The following is a 25052-nucleotide window of genomic DNA, read 5'->3' on the forward strand; positions in this document are numbered from 1 at the left end:
AGAGCTCATTTCCCAACCCTGTGTGAAGTCCTAGCTTCTACGCATGTGGCAGGGCAGGCTGGGACATGCTGCCTTGTCTTAGGCTGTGAAACTCCCGATGTGCAGTTGACTGCTCTGCCAGCTGCGTGCCAAGCGTCATTGGGTAAACATCATTATTGTTGCTAATCTAATTATGTACCTTATAGAGGTTGTTGGGGTAAGGACCGCACCATTGCTAGAAAGAACTTCCAGCTGAGGAAAGTCCCTTTACCAGCACAGGTTGGCAACCCCTCTGTAATTTACAGCTTTAGGACAGTTGCCTGGGGTACGGAGAGATTAAATGACTTGCCCAAGGTCACACAGGCAATTTGTGTCCCGGGCAGCACTTGAACCCAGGTCTTCCTGAAGTGAAGTCAGCCCTCTAGCCACTAAGACATCACCAGGCATTGCTTAAATTCTCAGTAAAACTCTAAAGTACGTCACTCATCCAAATAGTGTTATTATACATGTGGCAAGCTAACTTGTAAATTTCAGAGATGAAACCTTAATCCTCCAGTTAAGTAAATGAACTGACAAATAGAAGTATGTATAGAATAACTTTATATATATGTGTGTGTATATATATATGTTTGTATGTATATGTATATATGTACATATACACACACATACACACAAACCTATTTTTGGCTAATGGTAGCATCTTGTGTGGGGAGAGAAGGGAAAAAAAGGAAAAAGAAAAAAGAAATTTACATGATAGCTTTATTATATATTTAAAAGGAATAGCAAGTTGTACACAATAGATTTGCAGTTTTACATGCAATTATCTTTTTTATTATACTATGTTGCGGAAATGTTTGTTTTATTCCATAAATTAAAAATAATAAGTTTTTTAAAAAGCTAATGAGCTTGATTTCAACAATAAGAAGAGCTAGCATTTATTTAAAGTGTGCAAAGTGCTTTACAAATATCTCATTTTATCCTCACAACAACCCTGGGAGGTGGGTGCTATTAATATCCCCATTTTACAGATGAGGAAACTGAGGCAGACACAGGTGAAATAACTTAGAGTCACACAGTTAGTAAGTGTCTGCGGTAGGATTTAAACTTAGGTCTTCCTGACTCCAGGTACAGTGCTCTATCTACTGGCTCTTTTGCTCGTAAAAACAGGTGATCAGGAAAAGGCCCAGGGACCCTCACTCATGGTATTTCACTTGTGTTAAACTGCTAACTGGCTGGACACATGTATTTTACCTAGCACCATTTGTCTCGATTCTCATGACTTGGAGAGAGCAAAAGATGATCCAAGCAAACTGCTATTTTTGCTCCACAAAGGTATTCTCTCCAAGTCTAAATATGCTAAACACTGTCCATGGTCTAAATCTCCCACCAACTACAAGACTGTCCTGAAACTACCGGAAACTTAGAATTTCTATGGTGATTAGTTCAAGCAGACCTAAATGGCTGCATTGGCAGTGGTTTGTACCTCATAAGCACTTAATAAATGCCTTTTCATGCAGTCATTCATAATCTTAACTTAGAAGTTTACCTTCTAGACTAAAAGGAAGGAAACTCCTGAAAGAAGACACCAAAATGTGTTCAAAACATGAAACTTCTCTTGAGAAGTCTTAAGGAAGAAAGGGTTCTTAGCAACTCTATAGGGATCTGAAAGTGACCGGCTCTTTGACTCAGTTTACAATTTGGGTACAACAAATACTGCTGCTTTATTTGTGAAAGGAACAGCAGAGACAGAAGGGGAGGGAGGGAGCCTCTAAAGTAAAAACCACCGGCCTTAAAAGAAAGACCTTATGCCAGAAAAGAAAAATGTGGTAAGATAAGCATGGGTTAGCCCTGCAAAAGTTTCCCTAGCACCATTGCACATTAAACTGGATTTAATGAAAAATTTTGTCAAGGCTATGGTTCCACATGGTGCCAGTTTCCTTCATCTGGCAAATTTCCAAGAATAGGGGAGTCTAAATTCAGAAAGGGGATATTTTTGGGTTCTCTAAATAAGGGAAGTGATGACAGATGAGCATTTAGAAAAACAGTTGAATGAAGTGGAAGGAGCCATAAGAAAACATTTTAGAAAGTGACCAGAAACTTTTTGGGAAACTACAAAGCAGAAAATTACCAAGAAATCACTAATGAGCTTCTCAAAACCTCTCACATGGGATATGTCTTTCAGGATCCTTTTTTTTTTTTTTTTTAAATCCATGTTTGGACTTCTTCCAGGAAATTTTAAGTGTTATCTGTGATGAGCCAGGGGACCTCTCCCATCAATGGGAGACCAGTACCAGGACAAGTGGCATCTTAATATGTTGGCTACTCTTAGACCGACAGGAAGGATGTTCCACAACATAACAGAAATCATTGATAACTACCTTTTAAGTGAGTTACATAAACAGAATTTTGTTTCATTTTTCAAATAGTTTTCAAAAATATAAAATCAACCAACCATCAAGCATTTATTAAGTTACTATTCACTAGGCTCTTGTTTTGTATGACATAACTGAAATTTTCCCTGCCCTCAAGAGGCTTACATTCTATTGCTTCATTCAGCAAGCATTTATTAGGCACCTACTCTGTGCCAAGCACTTTGTTAGGCATTGGGAATTCAAAAAAAAAATAATAAAATAAAACAGTCCCTGCCTTCAAAGGGTTTATGTTCTATCTGAATTAGAGTAAGGGTGAGAGAGACTATACACATACATATCTATATGTATGTATATGCAAAATAAAAACAATGTAATTTGGGGAAAAGGGCATTAGTGGATGCTGAATTTTTAAGCAAATAAGGGATTTTAAGACTGATGGTGAGGAAGAAGCATTCCAGGCATGAGGGGCTGCTCCAACAAAATCATGACAATGAGAGATGGAATGATTCCTAAGAAAACAGAGGGTGGTAGACAAAAATCTGAAGCCATATTTGAACTCAACACAACAGATACCTATGTTGGTGGCAGCAGGGGTGAGGAGTAGGGGTGGAAAGGGAATGCATTTTGTTGTTGTTGTCGTTATTGTCCAGTTACACTTTTTGGGGGGGGGGTAGGCAATAGGGTTAAGTGACTTGCCCAAGGTCACACAGCTTAGTAAGTGTTAAGTGTCTGAGGTCATATTTGAACTCAGGTCCTCCTGACTCCAAGGCCAGTTTACTTTATGCCTTTCTATCCACTGAGCCATCTAGCTGCCCTCCAATGTACACTTTGAGAAGAATGACCCAACATCCACTTTTCTAGTTTTCCCAAAGGGCCCCTCCATATTAAATTCAACAAATAATTATTAAACACTTATTGTGTGCCAGGTAATTTCTGTATTCCAGAGACACCTGTACAAAAACAAACCTTCCCTTGGAAGAGCTGAAGCCCCATCAGGAGGGACTCCATGCGGCCAGTCTTGTGGACAAAGAAGTCTAATAAAAGGGAGGGAGGGAGGGAATGGTGGCCTCTGGGCCGAGCAGAGGCCAGGGTAGCCAGCTGAGGATCTCCAGTGAGACTAGGAGCTGTGCTCAAAAACAGTGTCTACTTGTGCAAATAAGCAGTGGGGGTACATGTTTGGAGAGTATAGGCAGGACGGGGAGGCCATCAGGAGGCTAGATTGAAGTTATTATAAATGGAGTGTTCTGAAATTCCTTATCTGGCAGGAGCTGTCAGAGTGAGGCTCACGTATATTCAGCTTATGTTCCAGTCTCAAAATCACTTGCCTCATTATTTCCGAAATATTTTTTTTTTTCCTGAAAGAGCGAGAAGGGGAAAGAGAGAAGAGAGAGACAGAGAGACAGGAAAAAGAGGGAGGGAGGGGGAGAGAGGGAGAGAGGGGGAGAGGGAGAGAGAGAGAGAGAGAGAGAAATCTTTAGGAGGAGAAAAAATCCCAACAGTTTCCTGGAGGAAGCAGAAGCCATGAGGTGACTCATGAGCAGATTTAGCCAAACCTAGGAAATAGAGGGAAGGGCTGAATGAAGGTAGGGCCAAAAGAGGAGAGGAGAGGAGTTCAAAACTTCAGATGGAAATCTCCAGCCCCTCCTTACCTACAAAAGAACCAGTTTCACATTCACACTTACTGGAAAAGAGGGGAAAAGGAGAAGAGCTGGATTTGATTATCTAATCCCCAACCACTCCATCAGGCCTGGAGTTCCCCTCCCTCTTCTGAATCTGATGATCTGTGGGGGTGTATTGCCAGGTATTTATGGTAACTGCTGGCTGCAAGCCACAATTCCACTGGGTTCCTTTTTTTTTTTCTTTCTACTCTCTTTGTGAGCCCCATAGTTCATTGCAGATTTACGGGAAATAAATTAGTTAATTTTTCTACTAAGCCCAACAAGCCCTTAAAGTTGTGTGAGACAAACCGAAAAGAAAAAAGACAAAATGATCATTTGGGAGAATTTAAGGTTCCTGCTGATAGACGTATATCTCAAGAGGGTCAAGGATAGAATAATAAAAAGTCCCAAACATTCCAAAGTATTCACAGCAGGACTTTTTGTAATAGCAAAGAACTAGAAACTGAGTGGGTCTCAGAACAGTCAAACACATTGTGGCGTGTGGAATGAAGTCTCCTCCCATTAGACTTTGGAGCAACAGCTGAAATCCCACCTAGAGCTCCTAGAGGGAGGGGCAGTCTCATGCCTTTCTTTGTACCCTCAGACTTTAGCCCAGTGTCTGGCACTTAGCAGTCTATCAGTGAGTGTTCCCGGATTGACTGGCAATGGAATGTTACTGTGCAGTAAGAAATGATCGTTGTGAGTTCAGAGAAGCAGCAGAAGACCGTTTGAAGGGATTGTTTGAACGGATCCGGGAAAGTCAGCAAAATGAGGACAACATACACGGCACGTGCAACGATGGAAATGAGAAGAATGCTAAACATTAGCATAACTCCAAGGGAATTGAAATGACCACTGTAGGTCCCTGAAAAGAGTGCTTCAGTACAACTCCTTCTCCTTGGCAGACAGTGGGTCAGTCTGACTGACCACAGTAGGCAGGATGTTGCAGGCTTGGTCAGATGTGGATTCCGTCGTTGCTTGTTTTTGCTAAATGATTTTTCTTTGTTAGGAAAGTCAAATCAATGGGACTAGGGGCAGAATGGGGAAGAGAAGGGAGGGGAATAAGCATTTGCATAGAACCTTTTTTATGCCAGATACTAGGCTAATCAACTGTACAAATATTACCTCTTTTGGATCCTCACAAAAACCGCTTCTGGGTGTTGTTATGATCCCCATTTTTACAGTTGAGGAAACTAAAGCAAACAGAGGTAAAGTAGTTTGCCCAGGGTCACACAGCTACTAAGCATCTGAGGCCACATTTGAACTCAGGTCTTCCTGACTCTGAAGACTCATCTTCCTGAGTTCAAATCCATACTTACTAGCTGTGTGACCTTGGGCAAGTCTCTTAATTCTGATTGCCTCAGTTTCCTCATATGTAAAATGAGCTGGAGAAGGAAATGGCAAACCATTCTGGTATCTTTGTCAAGAAAACCCCAAAATGGGGTCACGAAGAGTCAGACAGAATTGAAAGACTCCAGGCCCAGCCCTCCATCTACTATGACACTCATCTGCCTTTGATGGAAACTATATTGGGAGTGAGGCACTATGTCCATCAATGACTAGTATAAAAACAAAAGATATCAGTAAAACTTATTTTTAAAGGAATCTAAAAATAATAAATTAAAGAATGAAAGGACAATCAGTACCCTCACTTGAATAGTGACCTTTCTGAGCACCAAATATAAAAGAAATCAACTGTTATGGCTAGCAAGGCCTTAGAGATCATATAATCAATACAATTCAACCTACTATGTGCTAGGTATTATACTGGGATCTGGGAATATAAACACGAAAAGAACTAGTCTCTGCCTTCAAAGAGCTTCTACTTTAGAAGCGTGTACAGAGATAAGTAAATAGGAGGTGCTGAAAGGGGTGCTAACCACTGGAGGAAGCAAGGAAGGCCTCCTGTAGGAGGTGGCCCTTGAGTTGAGCCCCACAGGGCACCAGGGGTTCCAAGAGTCAGAGGAAGAGCATTTAAAGTATGAGAAAGGGCCTAGCAGTGGGATGAGCAATGTTGTGTATGGGGAAGGGCCAGGCCAGTTGACCTTGAATGGAGAGATTGACAGGGAATCATGTGCCAGCAGCCTGGGGAAATAGGAGAGCTAGATTGGGAAGGTCCATGCCCAATACAAGAGTTTGGATTTTGTCCTGGAAGCAACAGAAAGCCACCTAAGTTTCGTGAACAGGTCAGTAACAGAGATGTGCATTCCATGCTTTAGTCCAGGGGCAGGGAACCTGTGGCCTGGAGACCTTCTAGGTCCTCAGGTACAGCCTTTTGACTGAGTCCAAGTTTGACAGAACAAATCCTTTTATTAAGGGCAGTTGTTCTTGGAGTTTGGATTCAGAAGGGCTGCACTTGAGGACCTAGAGGGCCACATGTGGCCTCGAGGCCGCAGGTTCCCACCCTCACTTTAATCCAACCTCTCATTTTTAGGAGGAAAGAAACCCCAGGAAGAAAAATGACTTTCCCTAAAGTCATTGGGAACATCTGTGATGGGGACAAGGCTTGAACACAGGTCTTCTAGCTCCTTCCAAAGAGACCTCCCTCTCTTCTCCCACTGTGTCACAGACCCACTGTGTCCAAGTGAAGGTTCCAAGTCAGGCCTTCACAAAACGACTCCTCAGCTTTTCTGCCTGGGGACCCTTCATGTTGTGTTCATTCCTAGGCAGCCCTCAAAGGGAATTGATAGGAAGCACTTACAATTACATGGTGCTTCAAGGCTTAGGAAACACTTTGATGAGGCACAGAGGTTAGGGCTCCTGGAATCCCAAAATAACGACACCGGGGTCCTGCCGGAAAGAATTCAACCCACACCTTCTTTCAGCCAAAAACAAGGTTTATTGAAGATTCGCCATATTAGCTAGACTCTTAAGGAATCTGAGAGTATGAGCTACTGGCTAGATTATAAGAATCCCAGCCTCTTAATGGAAATGAGATGGACCTTCTATACAGAAAGACTATGGGACGGATCTAGCAGCGGCCAAGTAGTCTATGAGGTAATAGAACTCCCAGGAGTGGCTGAGGGAGAACGCAGCCTAGATAGGATTAAGGGTGGGAAGTGGCCTGGGGACATAGGGAGGTCTAGGCTAGGTTAAGGGTAACAGATTGGGCATAGCCACAATGAAAAGCCAGTTGATGGGATTATAGCCTCAGAGGAATGCCAGAGATTTGGCCTTGTGGGAAAGTCCAGGGTTTTTCCTTTTTGGGGTCTAGGTCCCATCCTCATCAACTTGACATTGCTCCTCACGACAACCTTATGAAGTAAGTGGTGTCAGCATGCCCATTTTACAAATGAGGAAACTGAGTCTCAGAGAGGTAAAAATGACTTGGCCAAAGGTCCCACAACTAGTGTCAGAGATGGGATATGCTCTCCCATCTTCCTGTCTCCGAGATAAGCATTCTTTACATCATACCACAATATCTCTCTTACAATTTACAAGTTATTATTGTGATCCCTTGTTTTTATATCACATTCATTTCTGAATATATCCTTCTCCTCTTCCCTACCCTTGCAACCAAGAATAAAAAGGAAGGAAGAGGGAAATGGCAATTCAATACAACTAACCAACATATCAACCCCCCTCACCCCTTCGAAGAAGCAAAGGAGGTATATTTCTCTTCTCTTGATTATTATAATTACATAACATTCAGTCTCAGGTTTTCTGTTCTTTCCATACATTGTTGCTGTTTTAACATGCTTTTCCTGGTTCTGCTCACTGTTCACCTTTGCATCAGTTCATCCATATTTTCTCAGGCTCCTCTGAATTCTCTACAATCACCCTTCCTGATGACACAGTGATATATCATCCTATGACTATGCCACAATTTGTTCAATCTTTCCCCAAAATGATGGCTGTCTACTTTGTTTCCTCTTCTCTGCAACCACTCAAAGTGCTACTATGAAGATTTGGGTGTGTACAATAAACACACAATAACAAATGTTAATGAGTTTGGACTTGGGTAGGCGCCATCTCACTATCTAAAGTCTATACTATAGTAGTGTAGTAGTACACTTACTCAGGACCCACCCTTACGTGGGACTATCTTAAAATAAATGAAATGCCTTGGAATTGTATTAATTGGTTCAAGGCTGAGTACAAGACAAATAAAAGCCAATTCAACAGGCATTTAGTAAGTGTATACTGCATGCAAGGCACTGGACTAGGCACCCCATTACCAAGACAAAAAAACCTCATCATTCCCTGCCCTCAGGGCATTTCTGTTCTCCAGTCTAGGTGCACCTTATACAACATTCTGCCCTAAGGCACAGAGGGTTACAGCCTGAGAAATATGTCTAACCTAAACCACAGCTACAATCATCTAAGACATTTCAGCAATAACCCTCTGGGTTTGATATCTCTGACTTTGACAGCTGCAGCTTCAAGAATGGGCGAGGCCATGGCAGTTGGACTTAGGGGGGGAGAAGACACAAGCATACTATGATTGGGTGGCTTCTAGCATTAAGATATGCTTCTCCTTTCTGTTTCAAACTTTCTATTACTATCTTTCAGCTTGAAGAGATGAGAGTGGATTATCCAGAGTATGTCCCCTCCAGTGACTCAAGAAGGTTTGCTATTTTGGCACCAAGCCCTTCTCTTTGTCTCCCTCATTTCCTATTCAAAGCTTCATCAGTGCTCACTTTCAACAGACTTCACCTGAGTAACTGGCCCTAACCTACAACATTCACACATCTAGAGGTCTCTGTTCCTATCCTCTTCCATTGAGGGGCTCCTAGCTCCGGCTCAGTATCGTGTGGTAGAAAGAGCTCCTGTTTAGAACTCAGGATTCTTGACGGCCAGTTCAGCCACCGGCAAAGCTCACGACCCTGGTGCCAGGTTACCAAACCTCCATTTCAATTCACCAAATATGTATTAAGTACCTACTGCTATGTTAGAGGTGCTGTGTTGGGTAATGGAAATTAAAAGTAAATAAATACCAGACTCTGCCCTCTGGGAAGTTACACTCTGCTAGGGGAACCCACCCTGTACCACACAAATAGACAAGAGGAATCTGTGCTCGTCCTGATGCAGGTGCTCCCTCCATTGGGAAACATCCAGCTTTCTCATACTGTGTGGTTCTCCTCCCCACAGAACCTCCCCCAGTGGGTTAGAGGCCTTCCTCCACCTCTTTTGACTTTCCACGGGGACAACAGCAACATCAGACTGGCCATCGCTCATGCCTCACTCTCCCCAAGAGAATGCAATCTTCTTGAAGGCAATTTGGAGGAACACGGTCAGCATCTCCAGGAAATCCTTCTTCCAGCGGGACTTCAGGCAGAACATCCTCTGTGCAATGGCAAGCATTTGTCTTTCCCCCATTTTCTACCTTGCTTAACATTAATAATCAGAGAATCACTGAACACGGTGACCTCCAAGGTCCTATTTATCAGAGTCTTGTAGGATTACTTGGGGGTGTGACTGCTTGGATTCTTTTCGATTGTCTGAGGTTTTCATGATTGTGTCACCTCCAGGACAGCTTTCCTTGGTATAAACTGGGTCTAGTCTGTCTCAAGTCCTGACTCCATCTTAAATGCCATTTCAGCTTCCCTGTATAGGACATTGGGATCTGAGGTGCTACGGTCCAAATGTGACATTTCCCGGATCACCAGTGACAGAAATAAATCCTTGGAGAAATCACTATTTACTTTAATTTTTTAACTCTTTGTTGTCTTCCTAAATCCAGTTTCAAGTAAGAATGTTCTTAGGATAACATGGCTCATGGGTCTCGCGTTAAGCCTTCATTAGACTAATTTCACCTTCCATTGCTTTCCACATGTGAACTTTGGGTTAATTTCCTGGGACCTCAGTTTCTTCATCTGAAGGGACTGGACCAGATCATCTCTGTGGTCCCTTTCGGCTCTGGGTCTTTGATCCTCTGACCGAGCCCTCATCTTTCACCTTAGTTACAGTCTGACATCACCATGTGCTTGTCAGTGTCTCCACCTGGATGTCCCATAGACGTCCCAAGCTCAATATGTGCAAAACAGAATTCATTATCTCCTCCTCCCCCCAAACATCAATCAATAACTAAATGAATAAATAAAGGACCACCTCTCCTCCAAACTTCCCTATTTCTGTGCTCTCCCAAGCACCCAGATTTGCAGCCTTCCCGACCTCTCCTCTCTTCTTTACCCCCATATCCAGCCAGTTAAGCCTTAGCCTTTTAGAAAAGAGATTTACTAAGAATACATAGCAAGAACAGTTGGTACAAAACATTCCCCCGAACCATTTGTACAGTTGTGTGAACTTTGTTCACACCAAGCCCCTGGGGAGAATGGGTTTGGACTCTAAAATCCAGTGGTAGTGAGGTCTGCATGTAGAGAACCTGTGAAGCACAATGGGGTGCCTTGTGACTCGGGGTCCTCGTGAAACTCCCCTTACAGGCAGCTCTCTGCTTGGCCCCAGTAATTGGTGCCTTTCCACAGTCCACAGCCAGCTTCACTCCCTGAAGCTGTTGCCATCCCCAGCTGCCACTGCCCCAGGGGCCACTGCTACCAGAACCTCCCACCCCCATCCCAATAACATGACCCCAACAATAGGCCACAATTTGGCCCAGTGGGTAGAGGGCTGAACTTTGAGGCAGGAAGACTGAGTTTAACTCCTACCTCAGATACCAGCCGCATGTCTCTGGACAAGTCACTTACCCTCTCTCATCCTCAGTTTCCTCATCTGTAAGATGGGGGTAATAATAATCACTAGGTTGTTGGGAGAGTCAAATGAGAAGACATAAGTAAAATGTTTCGCAAACCCTGAAGCACTTCGTAAATGCTCACTGTTTTGATCGCCAACATCGTGAATACACATTGGATTCCAGGATCACAGATTTGGAGCTGAAAGAGACCTCCAAAGTCATCAAATCCAACCCTCAGAAGCAAGAGTATTACAGAAGAGCAATGTCCAGTTCTGTCTGCAAAACCATGGCCCTCAGTGACCTGCAAGATATGAAGGGGTGCCAAGGAAAGGTTTTGTCTCTCCTTCCTTTCCCATGCTCTCCAGACAGCTCTGGATAATGGAGGCCAGCTCCCCCATCCCACAGGGCTGAGGGTCATCCGCCCTGTCACTACTCATATAACTCATACATACTCATAGAACCAGCATACTCTGCACCCTGGCAGAATGGATGAGCCTGTCTTTCAAAGAGTAGCTATGGCTCGCCTGGGATTTTGGGGGTCCCTGTCTGTTCTCTTCAAAATCTCTCAAAGCCATAAGGAAAGGGAGGCATCTTTAAAAGGAGCTTTACCAAGCTGGCATTATCACTGGGCGGTTTTCCTTTGACCTGTGCATCTGATCTTATTCCAGAGGCCAAAGGCTCATAAGGAAATGAAAGAAGTTATGGGCTTGGAGACAATGATCGTTTGGAGATTTCCCCAGTCGGGGGTTAGGCTCTGAATGAAGGCCAGCCAGTGACTCAGAGAGGCAGTCAGCAGAAGAGAACGAGGTAGGCATCTCATTGAATGTTTAAAAAAAAACTATTAAAAAACCCTATAAAACTATAAAAAAAGTTTTAATTTTTAAAGATCTGAGGCATATATGTATGTGTGTGTATATGTTATCATTATATATATATAATGTATATATATATTATACATACATATATATATATACATATATATATATATTAGGAATGAATAAATGAGTGAAAACCCATTTGACAGAGCCAAGGACTTTGGAGGCCTGGCAGACCCTGCTTCTCACCAAACAACTACTAAAACCTCAACCCTCCCTGCCACACTTCTCTCCCCCTCCCCCCCCTCTCTCTCTCTCTCTCTCTCTCTCTCTCTCTCTCTCTCTCTCTCTCCACCTGTCTCTCTGTCCCCCTCTCCCTTCCTCTCCTCTTCTTCTTTGCCCCAACTGAATCTTGTCACAGAAAGTCTGGCTGGATCATTCTCAGGGAAATAAGGTATCTTTCTTTTTAAAGGTAATGCTCTGCTTGCACACTGCTGGGGAGTAAAGAACCGGGCAGCTTGAACTCATCATCCCACCTTGTCCCCAAGGGGTTGGTGTGGGCAGGTACAGCTCTCCCAAGGAAGTCAGCCTTACTGAGTATGAAAGGGTGCCAGTCCTTCCCCCTAGACATGACATATTCTAGGGAAACCCAACAGGTTCTTCCAGAGGCCAGGAGTCCCAGCCATCAGCTCTGCCAATTAATCAGGGGTCTCACCCAAAGAATCACCTGCTGGAAAGAATCCAAGTGAGAGAGAGGGAGATAAGAGGAATGACTCACTCTGAAAGCTGTGAATTTAAGGAAGGTTAAAGTTTGAGAGTCAGCATGAGCAGCTGGCTGGCACAGTGGCCGAGAGTCACAGCACTGGCCCTGGAGTCTGGGCAAGCCACTTAACCCCAACTGCCTTAAAAAAAAAAAAAAAGAAAGAAAAAGAAATCTCTTGCAACCAATACGCATGCACAAGCACAATAAATCCAGCCAGTAGCCACATCTAGAAACATGCCTCTTCTTCTGCATCTTGAATCCATCCCCTCTAGGTCAGAAGGTGGGTGGCACGGTGGGAAGAGATGAATAAATCTTTGTAAAGGTGAATATAGAAATGAAATGAAGAAAGGACCACAGGATCAGAGATCTTCCAGGCTGTGCAGTCCAACTCCATTATTTTCAGGTTGAGGACACTGGGACTCAGAAAGGTGACTGACTTGCCCAGGGTCATACAGACAATATGGAGTACAGCCAGGATGCAACCCAAGACGCAGCCCTGAAGCTCTCCTTCCCTCCCTTCTGCTCATCACCCGATCACGAAGCTTTACTGTGTCATAGGCAAATCTCTTGCTTCATTTCATTTCCTAATCTCTCCACTTTCTGTTGCTGTTCACTTCCAGCCTCCTGCATGAAACACACAGATCATTTCCTTGAAACCTGTCCCACGAGTCACCTTCATAAATTCATCCTGAAGCAGTTCCACGTATTTTTAACACAATCCTTTCCGGAATCACCGCATATGTTGGATTGGAAGATCTGCCTCAAAAGGGAAGTGTCCTGCACTCCAGGAGCTGAAATGTCACTCCAGGGTTAGACAGTCTTCCAGTTCAGGAAGTGAAAGGAATCTTTTCTTTTCTTTTTTAATTTCTTCCATGTTGGCTTGTCTGTAATCTGTCCTGCCATCTCCTGTCAGAGAGATGAGTCATGACCGTTGGCCCACTGTGCTTTCCTCCCTGGGTGATTCTGGGCCAACAGACATGGGAGCAAACCCACTCTGGTTTGGGGTTCCATTCCAGCCAGAGTTTTTTCTTCTACACCTACCCACAGTTCTCACCGCAGGAATCTTCTCATTAATCAGAAGAGATTCCCACGACAGATAAAGGAACAGGTGAGAAAGGACTGGCAAAGATGCTCTGGATTTGGGGAAATGTGGAGCTGGCTCCCAAGGCCAGCTCCAAGAAAAAGTGGGAAGCTGGCAGGATTGCCTTTGGCATCCTCCCCTGATCTACAGAAACCTTCCCTGCCCCTCCCCATGCCCACACACAGGATGTCCAAGCTGCCCTCCATTCATTCACCCATTGAATAAAGGTTTCTTAATCACCTTCCACATTCTCTAGACACTGTGCTAGTTACTGAGAAAAACAAAAACAAAAATGAGACAGTCTTTGTCCCCAAGAAGTTTTCATTCTACTGGTAGCTGCCCAAGGACCCACAATGAAGTAACCCCACTGATTCCTTTCTTCCCTGGACAGGACTCCATCTGTTAGACCTTTCCTGACCTCATTCTACCTCCAAATCTTGGTTCCATTTCCTTCTAAATGACTACTACAGCTCCTTCCAGCTCTGAAAGTCTAAAACGACTTCATAATTCTACTCTGGACCGTCTGGACACAGCAGCATAAACCGAATGAGTGCACCTAATCATATTATGGCAAAAATTTCAGGCACCTGAGATCTTTTGGAGCAAGAGGAAATCCCAGAAATATGTAACAGCTACTGAGCCTACATATGTTTGGCCTCAGGGAATTCTTACCAATGAATTCCTTTAAATTGGCCAACTTTCCAGTTCAGATTTTTCCACCTTCCAGGCCTCTTTCTAAACTGCCAAGAATTAGCAACTAGGAAATTTTAGAAGATCATTTGAGCAGCATCTGAATTTAGGAATTCTTTTTATCATTAAAAAAACACACATTTCTAGGTGATTATACTTATCTATAAATATGCAGACTCAAAGTGTTTCCTTGTTGCAGTTTTCAGGGAAATTGGAAGAAAGTGAAATTCAGTGAGCAATGACTCTCTCTTCCCATCTTATTTTGAGTTCTATGATAGGGTATTTCTTTCAAGTGTTGGAAAAGATTTTAAAAGATTTTAAAAGCCACGGAAAATGTGCCACTATTGACAAAAAACAAAAATGCTATCACAGAAGATGAGGGGAATCAATGCTGGTCTGTCAGTGAGAGACAGTATGGCAAAGTCTTTCTGGAGAGCAGCTCATCTGGAAAAGATGTCAATGGGTTAGTGCCCTGCTGGCTAGCTCCACGTGAGTCAGCAGTGGGCCCCAGTTGCCAAAAACCAAATGTGTTCTAAGTCTGCATTAAGAGAGACCTAATAGGTTCCAGGGATAAGGAAGTGACTGTCTCACTGGCCTCTGCCCCCGGCAGACTCCGTCTGGGGCGTTGTGTTGAGTTCTGGGCACCGAATGTTAGAAAGGACATTGATGAGTTTGAGAGCATCCAGAAGAGGATAGTCAGGGTGGTGAAGGTCCTTGGTTCCAAGCCAAATGAATGTCACTTAAAAGTCCTGGGTTGTTAAGCCTAAGGAAGAGTAGGGAGGGATACGATAGTTCATTTAAAAGATTCCAAGAGCCGGCCTGCAGAAAAGGAATTGGACTTGTTCCGCTTGGTAGCAGAGGGCAGATGCTGAAGCAGTGAGTGGAATTTATAAAAAGGCAGATTTGGGCTGGATGCAGTCAAAGTTTAGCCCAATTAGAGCAGCGTAAGCTGCCTCCAAAGGTCAGCGGAGGTCTTTAAGACCAAGGGAACGCTTGCCAGGTTTGTGGCAGTGGGAGTTGGGGAGAGGGCAGGAGGGTATAAGTTGGACTAGATGTCAGCAGAGGCCCTTTCCAAACTCTAAAATTCTGTGGTTCCAGTAATATACAGAATGTTGGGCTTATACTTGAGAAGATCTGGAATTTTTTTTTTTTAAGATCTGGATTTTAACCCTACCTCTGATACTCATCATGTGAAGCTGAAGAGATAATAATAGTTAATAGCCAACATTTATATAGAACCTATTATGTGCCTGACACTATTCAAAGACTTTTTACAAATATCTCATTTGATCCTCACAACAACCCTTGGAGGCAGGTGATATTGTTATCCCTAGTTTACAGATGAGGCAAACAGAGGTTAAGTAACTTGCCCAGGTCACATAGTCTGAGGCCAGATTCGAACTCAGGTCTTCCTGACTCCAGGCTCAGTGATCTACCCACTGTATTATCTAGTAGATGACTTAGACACCTCCCTAGGATGTATATACCTAATTATAGGCCAGTTGTGATTTGTGTTGAGGGACAGAACTTCAACACTGACCAAAAAAAAACAACAAAACAACCTAGATTATCTCCATATCTCCATATAACTGTATGTAAAACATAAAAAATCCAAACCCAAATAACTCTAAAGTGCTCTATTTTGAAACTAGGAAATACTATCACAGTGCTCAAAAATACAGGAAAGACCCTTAATTCAGGAGGACCTGAGTTCAAAGCCAACCTCAGACACATAACACTAGCTGTGTGACCCTGGGCAAGTCACTTAACCCCATTGCATAGCCAAAAAAAAAAAATAATAATAATACAGGAAAGAACAATGGGATGAACTAGAGGTAGCTACTTGACTTCTTGGCCAGGGAGGATATCCTCAAACCTAAACTTTATTACCATGAATTCCATCGATTTTTTTTTTTTAATACAGAATTTGGTTTCCTGAATGATCCTCTGAAGGCTTGGTGGAGTTGTGATTTCACAAATGGATGCTGTGAATTATTCCCCCAAGGGTTCAAAGAGAATCTTGGAATCAATGAAAGCATTACAAATGACCCCAAAGGATATTTAACCCATTTTCCTTTTTCAATTCAATTTGTGACCCAAGGCATTGTAGTACATGTTGTGAATTTTTTTATTCATTCATTCATCCAGATATGAACCCTATCAACTGATTTGAATTTATAAGAATAAGAGCCATTCCCCATTGGATAAATGGTGAAAAGATAAGAACAGACAGTTTTCAGAGGAAAAAAAAACCAAGCTATCAATAGCCATACTAAATCTCTCTCTCTCTCTCTCTCTCTCTCTCTCTCTCTCCCTCCCTCCCCCCCTCTCTCTCAACACTAATAATTAGAGAAATCCAAATTAAAACAGTTCTGATGTTGCATCTCACATGCATCAGGCTGACAAAGTTGACAAAAAACAAAAATGACAAGTGCTGGAAGGGCTGTGGGAAAACAGACACAGTGACATGTTGTTGGTGGTCCAGCCATTCTGGAAAGCAACTGGGAAATATGTCCCAAAAACTATTAAATTATGCATATCCTTTGATTTAGTGAAGCCACCACTAGGTCCATATCCCCAAAGAGATCAAAGAAAGAAAGAACCCATAGGTACAGAAATATTTATAATAGCTTTTTTTTTTCGAGGCAATGGGGTGAAGTGACTTGCCCAGGGTCACAGAGGTAGTAAGTGTCAAGTGTCTTGAGGCCAGATTTGAATTCAGGTCTTCCTGAATCCAGGGCTGGTGCTCTATCCACTGTGCCATCTAGCTGCCCCATTGCAGCTCTTTTTGTAATGGCAAAGAATTGGAAACAGAATCAAGGGGAGGATGTGCCCATCAATTAAAGAATGATTGAAGAAGTTATGGTACATGGATGTGATAAAGTACTACTGTGCTGTTAGAAATGACAAAGTGATAGTTTCAGAGAAACCTGGAAAGACTTGTATGAACTGATACAAAGAGAAGTGAACAGAACCAAGAGAATGATTTACACATTAACAATTATATTTTAAAGACAAACAAGTCTGAAAGACTTTGGAACTCTGATCAACACAATGACCAGTCACAGTTCCAGAGGACTCAAGATGAAACACGCTACCCACCTCTAGAGAGAGTGTTGATGGATTCAGAATGCAGACAGACTTTTTTTTTTGGACATGGACAATGTGGGAATTTGTTTTGTTTGACTGCATATCTGTTACAACAGTTTTGTTTTTCTTGCTTTCTCAGTGTTTTGGGGTAAGAGGCAAAGTGAATCTTCGTGAAAATAAAATTTAACTTTAAAATTTTACTCCTATGTACCAGCTCAATGGATAATCCAGTTACTGTATATTATACTCTAGACGTGAAGTGTCAAATCCCAAGGGGATACCTATTTAGGAGGTTATACATTGTTTCGACGCTTAACACAATCCACACCTTGTCATAGTTCTTCAACAATATGAAGACAAAATAGAGTATCTGCCTCCTCCATATATTACAGGCATAAACTTGAATTGAAGTGAATGAAGTGCTTTGGTGTCCTTAGATGAAAGATAATACTCAAATCACCAGTTGTATTATGGACACCATAGTCATGGAATATTAAAGCTGGAAGGGACCTCGGTGATCACTTGGCATTCATTTTCTCCACAAGGAAGCTGAGACCCTTAGTACTTATGTGACAGAGAGAATCCCGGCATCTCAGAGTGGGAAAAGACTTCAGGAGCTGTGCAACCCAAATCATAGCTCTTCAGACCAGGTGATGGTGTAAAGGGCATTCCTTCAACAACAATCCCAACAAGAGGTCATCCAACCTTCATTTGAAGGTCTCCAGTAAGGTCTTACCCACCCAGGCATCATAGCTAGTGTTCTTCCTTATATCAAGCTTAAATCTAGCTCTCTACAACGTCTACCCTTTGTTCATAGTTCTGCCCTCTGGAGCCAAGCAAGACAAATCTAATCTTTCTTCCATACACATCCCTTCAAATTCTTAAAACACAAATATCATGTTCTCCTACTGCCCCACCACCAAGTCTATTATTATTCTGGTTGAACATCCCTTGTTTCTTCAACTAATCAATCAGCAAGCACTTATAAAGAACATACTATGTGCTAGGTGCTGTGTTGGTCATCCTGACCATTTTCCTCCAGCTTGTCAACATCCTCGCCAAAATGTGGAGTTGCCTAGAACTGACCACAGTACTCCAGTTGCAGTCTGACTAGGGCAGAGTGCTATAGAATGATCACTTCTCCTTATTCACACCCTAGGTCTATCTTCATGTCACCTGAGGACTTTTAGCTGCCCTGTTGATTCATATGGAACTTGGTGAGACTAGAACTTAGGTCTCCTGACTCCATAGTCAGTATCTGTTGCATGACCCCACACTGCCTCTGTTTTCAAAATAGCTTCCAAAGAGAATGCAGAGGTCGTGGATTGGCTGCTCTACTCTACTCTCTGACTGTGGTGTCCTGTAACTTGTAAGATCAGTGACTGTACTTCTTCCCACATAGGTGTGGTAAATAATTTCCTGTGACAGGAGCGGTTATACCCATCTTCCCACTCACTGTTCTAATAACAGAAATGAGCACTAAGGAGTCCTAATGGGTCCAGAGGAGCCATTATAATTGATTGGGTAATGCAAGACATTCTCAAATTTCTAAAGGAAGTGTCATTATTAATCTATCACTTCAGCACATACTGTAATGAGATTCAACATAATTATTTTCTAAAACTTATATTCAAAAACTGAACAAGAAAGAAGCATTTACATTTCAATAGTCATGTCAGCGTGAACCTCCCCAGGGTTCTGAAGTAATAATAACTGCCTACTTTACAGAGCGCTTTAAAACTTGGCAAGCACTTTTCATGTATTAGCCAATTTTAAACCTCAAAGCGCCCTGTAAGAAGTTGAAGGTTTTAGAAATAGTGTTATTATCCCACTTGTACAGATGTGGAAACTAAGGATCAGACATGACTTTATAGGACCAAAGACTTAGAGATGAAAGTGATCTCAGAGATCATCTAGTCAATTTACAGACAATAAAACTGAGGATTAGGCCATAATCACACAGTTAGATGTCAGAGGTGAAATATGATCCCAGGTCTTTTAATTCCAAGTCCAGCCTGTATCCACTATACTATGAATGACAGCAGGTTTTGGGTAAATAAATTGAATCAAAATTGAAAATGTGACTCAAATCATTGTAAGTATTATACATATTCAGACTAGTAAGGTTCCCTGCTGCTCCCTGAATAGTACAAGAGATTTTACTAGCTGGGTCTGTACTGGGAACCCTGGCCCCCTTTGCCTCTCTTATGCCTTCCTTCAGCACTGAATTTGTCAACATCAAAAAGTCTGGGAAAATTGAAGTCCAAATCTCCCAGCCACAAGGTTGATATGGGGGAGCAGGGAAAGAAGCACTTGTTTTAGGCAGACAGACTACCTCTAGGAGAGAGACCACCAGAAAGAAAATCAAAATTGGCTGTGTAAGCCAATGTGGGAATTTTGTATTACAAGAGATTTGTTTTTTGTTTTTGTTTTTTCAAGTAGGAGAGTGGGATGGGAGGGGTAAGGATAGGGTAGCAAAAGAAAAAGAAAATGAGTCATTAAGATATTTTTTTTAAATGTAGAGAATGGAAGAAAGATCAGAAAGAAGCACAGACAAGCAGGACAGCTTTGAAAGATACAGGTCAAACTTATTGTATAGTTTAAAAGAAGCTGTACATAATAGAGATCTATAGTTTAATGTACAATGCTCTTTTTCTGTTCCACTACATATAAGGAAATAGCCAATTTTATTTGGTGTTTAAGTTCAGAATAAAAACAATAACAATGATAAAAGAGAGCCTATGTGATTAGAAAATGTCCAGTACTGATTTGGAACGTGAAATGGCTAATTAGCATGTTATGCTTTGATGAGGCTTATCTAATAGCTTCAAGCTAACTACAATAGTAATTATCCCTAAGCTACTAAATTCTGTTCTAATCATTCTATAATGCATACAAGAATTCTTTTTGCTTAGCATTCCCTTTTCTGTGTGGGAATAATGACCTGTTTCATACCTGCTTCATGTGTATGCACTGGCTACCTTTTTACTTTCCTCCTTTCTGGTAACTCCCTTAGACTTCAAGTTGTATCTATTCCTATTGAACAATTAGCAACTTTCTCCAGGATGGTAGGATGGAGGTTGGGGGTAGGAGAGAAGGAATGAGCCAATGAATACTTGAAGGGGAAATCTCCTTCCCTTATGGAGAAGTCAGGCTTCCCCAGAACTAAACCAAGATAGACTGCAATGGCTGGTTAAGACCAGGGACTGATGAATGGCACCAGGCCCCTGGGATTTCACTGAGCAGTCGCCTCCAGCCTCTGTGCTAGGTAAAGCACCTAAAATGCCTGGGTATTCAATGGGAGTTCCCTGCCTGACTCCTGGGAGTCTCCTCATGGAGTCTGGGTGTGTGCTCTTTGGCTCCATGGAGAAAATACATGCATGCTCAGCCCCCTTGCTAAGGGACATACTAAACCCTGGAATCTTGGTTGTTCTTCATGCCCTCATGACTAGGAGGCCGTGCCAAAGAGGATTATCAACAGAGAAAAGGAGCTCCTCTCATTCTGTGAGAGACTGGAAGGAGAGAGGAGAGACAGTTTTCAGTCTCTTTTAAAATGACATCTCTTTGGGGGCACAGCCAACACCAATCCTCTCCAAAATTACCAGTAATCTCCTAATTGCCAAGTCTAATACCTTTTCTCAATTCTTGTACTTCTTAAACTCTCTGCAGCCTTTAACACTATCAATTACCTACTTCTCCTGGACACTCTCTACTCTTCAGGTTTTCAGGACAGTGATCTCTCCTGGTCTCCTCCTACCTATCTCACCATTCCTTCTCAGTCTCCTCTAATGGATCTTCATTCAGGTGATGCATATTAACTGTAGATGTACCCCAAATTCTATCCTGGACTCTCTTCTCTTCACCTCCTATACCAGCAGTTCTTAACCTGAGATGCAAGAACCCCTTGATATATTTCATAGGGTCTGTGAACATGTATAGGAAAAATTTACATCTTTATTTTCAATAAATTCTAATGGAAATTTAGCATTTCCTTCAATTACAAAAGTAGACAACAAACCACAGTAATATGAGCAGTACTGGTGGCTTTGCCATCTGTAGAAATCACAAATATTTTCAAATAACCTTAGAGGTGGCATAGATATCTTGAATTTATATTCTCCAAAATTACTGTAGTAAATGAACTTGCCACTAGCTCAAACATGATCACACTCTTCCTATTGTCTAGAAACAGTATTTTAGCACAGTTTTCTTTGTAACCCTATGCATTTTTTAAAATATTATGCTAAGAAAAGGTGCATAGGTTTCACCAGTTGAGAATCCCTGCTCTATACTATTTCACTTGATGGGTGATCTCATCAGCTCCCATCTCTAAGCAGATGATTCCCAGATCTACATATTCAGCCTTAATCTCTCCCCAGAGGTCCAGTCTCACATCATCAGCTGCCCTTTAGATATCTAAAATTGGAAGTCCCATAGATAACTCAAACTCAATATGTCTTTATAGGCTCTGAGAATCTTCTCTCAACTCCCACCCACACTGGGTCAGGTCCAACTCTAATTCCATACAAGGCTACATCCCCTCAGGATTCTAGGGATACCCAAGGGGCTGGGATTTCTTCTCTAATGCTATCAGCTCAAGCCATACATTCCAGCATGTTCTCTCCAATACCTTGATCATCAGTTATTAGAACCCCTCCATCACTTAACCAGTTAATATCGATTAGTTTTTTCCAAAGGGATATTTACTGAGAAAATATTTCAAGAGAAGTATAAACATCTGCTCCTAATATCTAGTGACACACTTTCCTTTATACTATTTCAGTCACCTGTGGAGAGTGGGCTCAACCCTAAAGTCATTTCTCAAAGCATTTTTCCCTGCCAAATTCATTTCTACCTATAGATAACCACAGGATAAGTGTACACCCAGGCTATCACTGGGCTTGGTTTTCCCTCCAAACTCCTCAGGGCTCTGCCTCAGTTAGGAGTTAACTCTTATCTGGGTTTCTGTCGTTGGATTAGTCATGGCTCATTCTCCAGATCTTTTGAGGTTCACACTGCTGTAGTCACACACAATATTCCTTCACTCAGAAATAGAAAAGACCAAGAAGCAAAGAACATAGGCCTGTGTTCATGGCCACATGGGTTTACAGATCAGAAGACAAAGGCCCGCAGTCTCTTTCCTGACCCAGAGGCTTACACCAGCATATTTTAACTTAATCACAAACAGTCAAGAAAGAGAAAATATCTAGGCTACCATGAAGGCCTTTTGTAAGCATCTTCCCCTCTAGCTCAGTAGCCAAAAGAAAGGTCCCTCTTCTTCATGCATGTGGTAAGAAAACCAGAAGCATGCTCTGCACATGCTCTGAAGTTCAGGGGACATCTGCATCAGCAGAACACCCTACTAATTCTCATAAAGACCGGACGAATGGACCAGGTTCTGGTTACACGTCCAAAACAGAAGTGTTTGTCTTCCCCCTAAACATTCCCCTTTTCCCAGCTTTCCTGTTATTGCCAAGGATACCACCATCCTCCTCAGTCTTATACTAAACTCTTCCCTTCCACTCATCCCACTTATCCAACCTGTTGTCAGGTCTTATCATTTCTTACCTTTACAGAATCTGTCATTCACGTCTCTCTCTCTCCATTCATACAGCTGCTGGTCTGGTAAAGGCTCTCATCACCTCTTACCTGGACTGTTGCAACAGCATCCCTGCCTTATTAATTCTCTCTCTGTCTCTCTGTCCCTCTTTCTCTCTCTCCCTCCCTCTTATAGTGCAGGTCTGAGTAGGATAAAACTCCTCCAAGATATAAAGTCCTCTGGTTTCTAAAGCCCTTTACCTGGCCCCTTCCCACTTCCCCAGTCTTATCATGCTTTACGCCCCTCCTCAAACTTTATGGTTCAGCTAAAACTGGCCTATGTGCTGTTGATCTTCCATGACACTCCATCTCCTGATTCCAGGCCTTGTCACTGGCTATCCTTCATGCCTGGAATGCTCTCCCTCCTCATCTTTACCCAGTAGCTTCCTGACTTCAAGATTCAGCTCAAATCCTTCCTGGGTCTCCCTTTCCTATATGATCCCACATGGGGATCATAATAGCCCCTACCTCCCAGGGTTGTTGTGAGGATCAAGTGAGATAATGTTTGTAAAGGGCTTGGCCCATATTAGGCACTAAATAAATGTTTTCCTCCTTCCTTCCTGTCTTGCGAGTAGTTCGTCTTTGGCTCTAGTCTTAATCATCTCTTGGCCATCACTCTGTTCCACGTTCAAATGATCCTGAATGGAATCCAGGGGAGACCTATCTTAATCACCTTCTGTCAGCCCCACATTGAAGCTTCTCTCTGGCCATCCTCTTCATTTCTTCCCAGAAGTCTATTTTAGATTAAGACCTAGACCACGGCAACCTTAGGAACTCTGCCTGGCTCACGAAGTTCCTGTGCCAATAACTGTGGGTAAGGCAAGCCCAGATCACCTTCACCGCAGCATTGACACAAGTTCAGTTATTGCTGTGACCTTCTTATCTTCAGCCTTCAGTCTGCAACCACCCAAAGCTCTGAGTGGCAAGAAGTGAGGGTCCCATCTTACTCCGAGCTCTTTTTCCCTTTCAGTTCAGTTCAATGAACAAGGTAAACAAGAAAGAGGAAAATGACTACACGGTCCCCGTGCCCAAGGAGCTTACAATCTGTTAAAACAGAAATGGAATTTATTACACACCAGTAATGGCACAAGTTAGAAGACGATTAAATGCTGTGAGATGAAAAGGTGGGAGATTTCTAGTTGGAAAAGTTAGAGAAAGTAGCCCTCTCTCCTCCTCCCATCCCAGTAGCACTTTGAAGGAATTCAATATAACTCAAGAAATCGTTTGGTTTGGGTCTTTGTTAATTCAGTTTATTCACCCTTCAGCCACCTTCCTGCATGAAAGCAGGGTTGGCTCCCACCTGGACCCTGGGCCCTGGCTTTATTAGAGAAGGGAGGGTTGAGGACTTAACCAGAACCTCCCCAAAGCTGGTCTTCCTGCCACCCTGACTGGGTTAAGTAGGTGAGCATGAGGCCTGGGTCCTACTCTTCTCACTTCTTACCTATGTTCCTTGAAGGCAAGAAATCCTGTGTTTCTGTCTTTGTATCCCCAGCACCCAGCACAGTGCCTTGCACACAGTAGGAGCTTAATAAATGGTTGTTGAATTAAATTGAATTCCAGATATGGGGAACCACCAGTGCAAATGCACAGAGATGGGAGCTGGGAAGTGGTCTGTAGGGAACTGCTGGCGGACTGGAAAAGAGTGTGTGAAAGGGAACGATAACATAACTGGAAAGGTTCTTAGGACTCTGATTGTGGAGGGCTTTAAATGCCAGGCTGAGGATTTTGTGTTTGATCCTGGAGGGGATAGGTAGCTGCTGGAGATTATTACACAGGGAACTAGAATAATCAAATCCGGGTTTTAGGAATATCAATGCAGCAGCTGTGTGGAGGATGGATTGGGGAGGGAAGAGACATGGAAACAGGAAGAGCAGTAAGGAGGCTGATAATAGAATACAGAATTATAATAACCCAAGGAAAAGGCGAGGAGGGTCTAGGGGATATAAGGGAGACATGTCGAGGAAACAGAATGAAATTGATAGGAAAATCGATAAGATTTGGTGAATGTTTGGACAACGTGGGGGGAGAGAGAAGGGAGGGGAGGAAGAAGGACGACTCAGGAGAAGGGTTTCAGTAGGCAGAGATGTTGGCAGAGTCCGTCCAAGCTCAGGAGGTGGGCACGTGTTAGGAATGTGAGCACACTGGAATCAAGAAAACATGTTGCTGGAGCATAGGGTAAAGGACCAGATCAAAAGCTGATGTAAGTTGGAATAACGTTGAAGCGAGGCTGTAACGGGCCTTGAATGCCAAGATAAGGAGTCTGCATTTCATTCAGGAGCAGGTGAAGGTCTCTGGTGCTGCACCAGTTTCTTTTCCAAACGCGGCACCGATGCCGTAGGAGTCCTTGTCTCAGCTATCGCTGGCACCGTCAGGGC

The sequence above is a fragment of the Vombatus ursinus genome, unplaced genomic scaffold (assembly GCF_900497805.2).
Source record: "Vombatus ursinus unplaced genomic scaffold, bare-nosed wombat genome assembly UNPS02014799.1, whole genome shotgun sequence".
NCBI classification, from domain to species: domain Eukaryota; kingdom Metazoa; phylum Chordata; class Mammalia; order Diprotodontia; family Vombatidae; genus Vombatus; species Vombatus ursinus.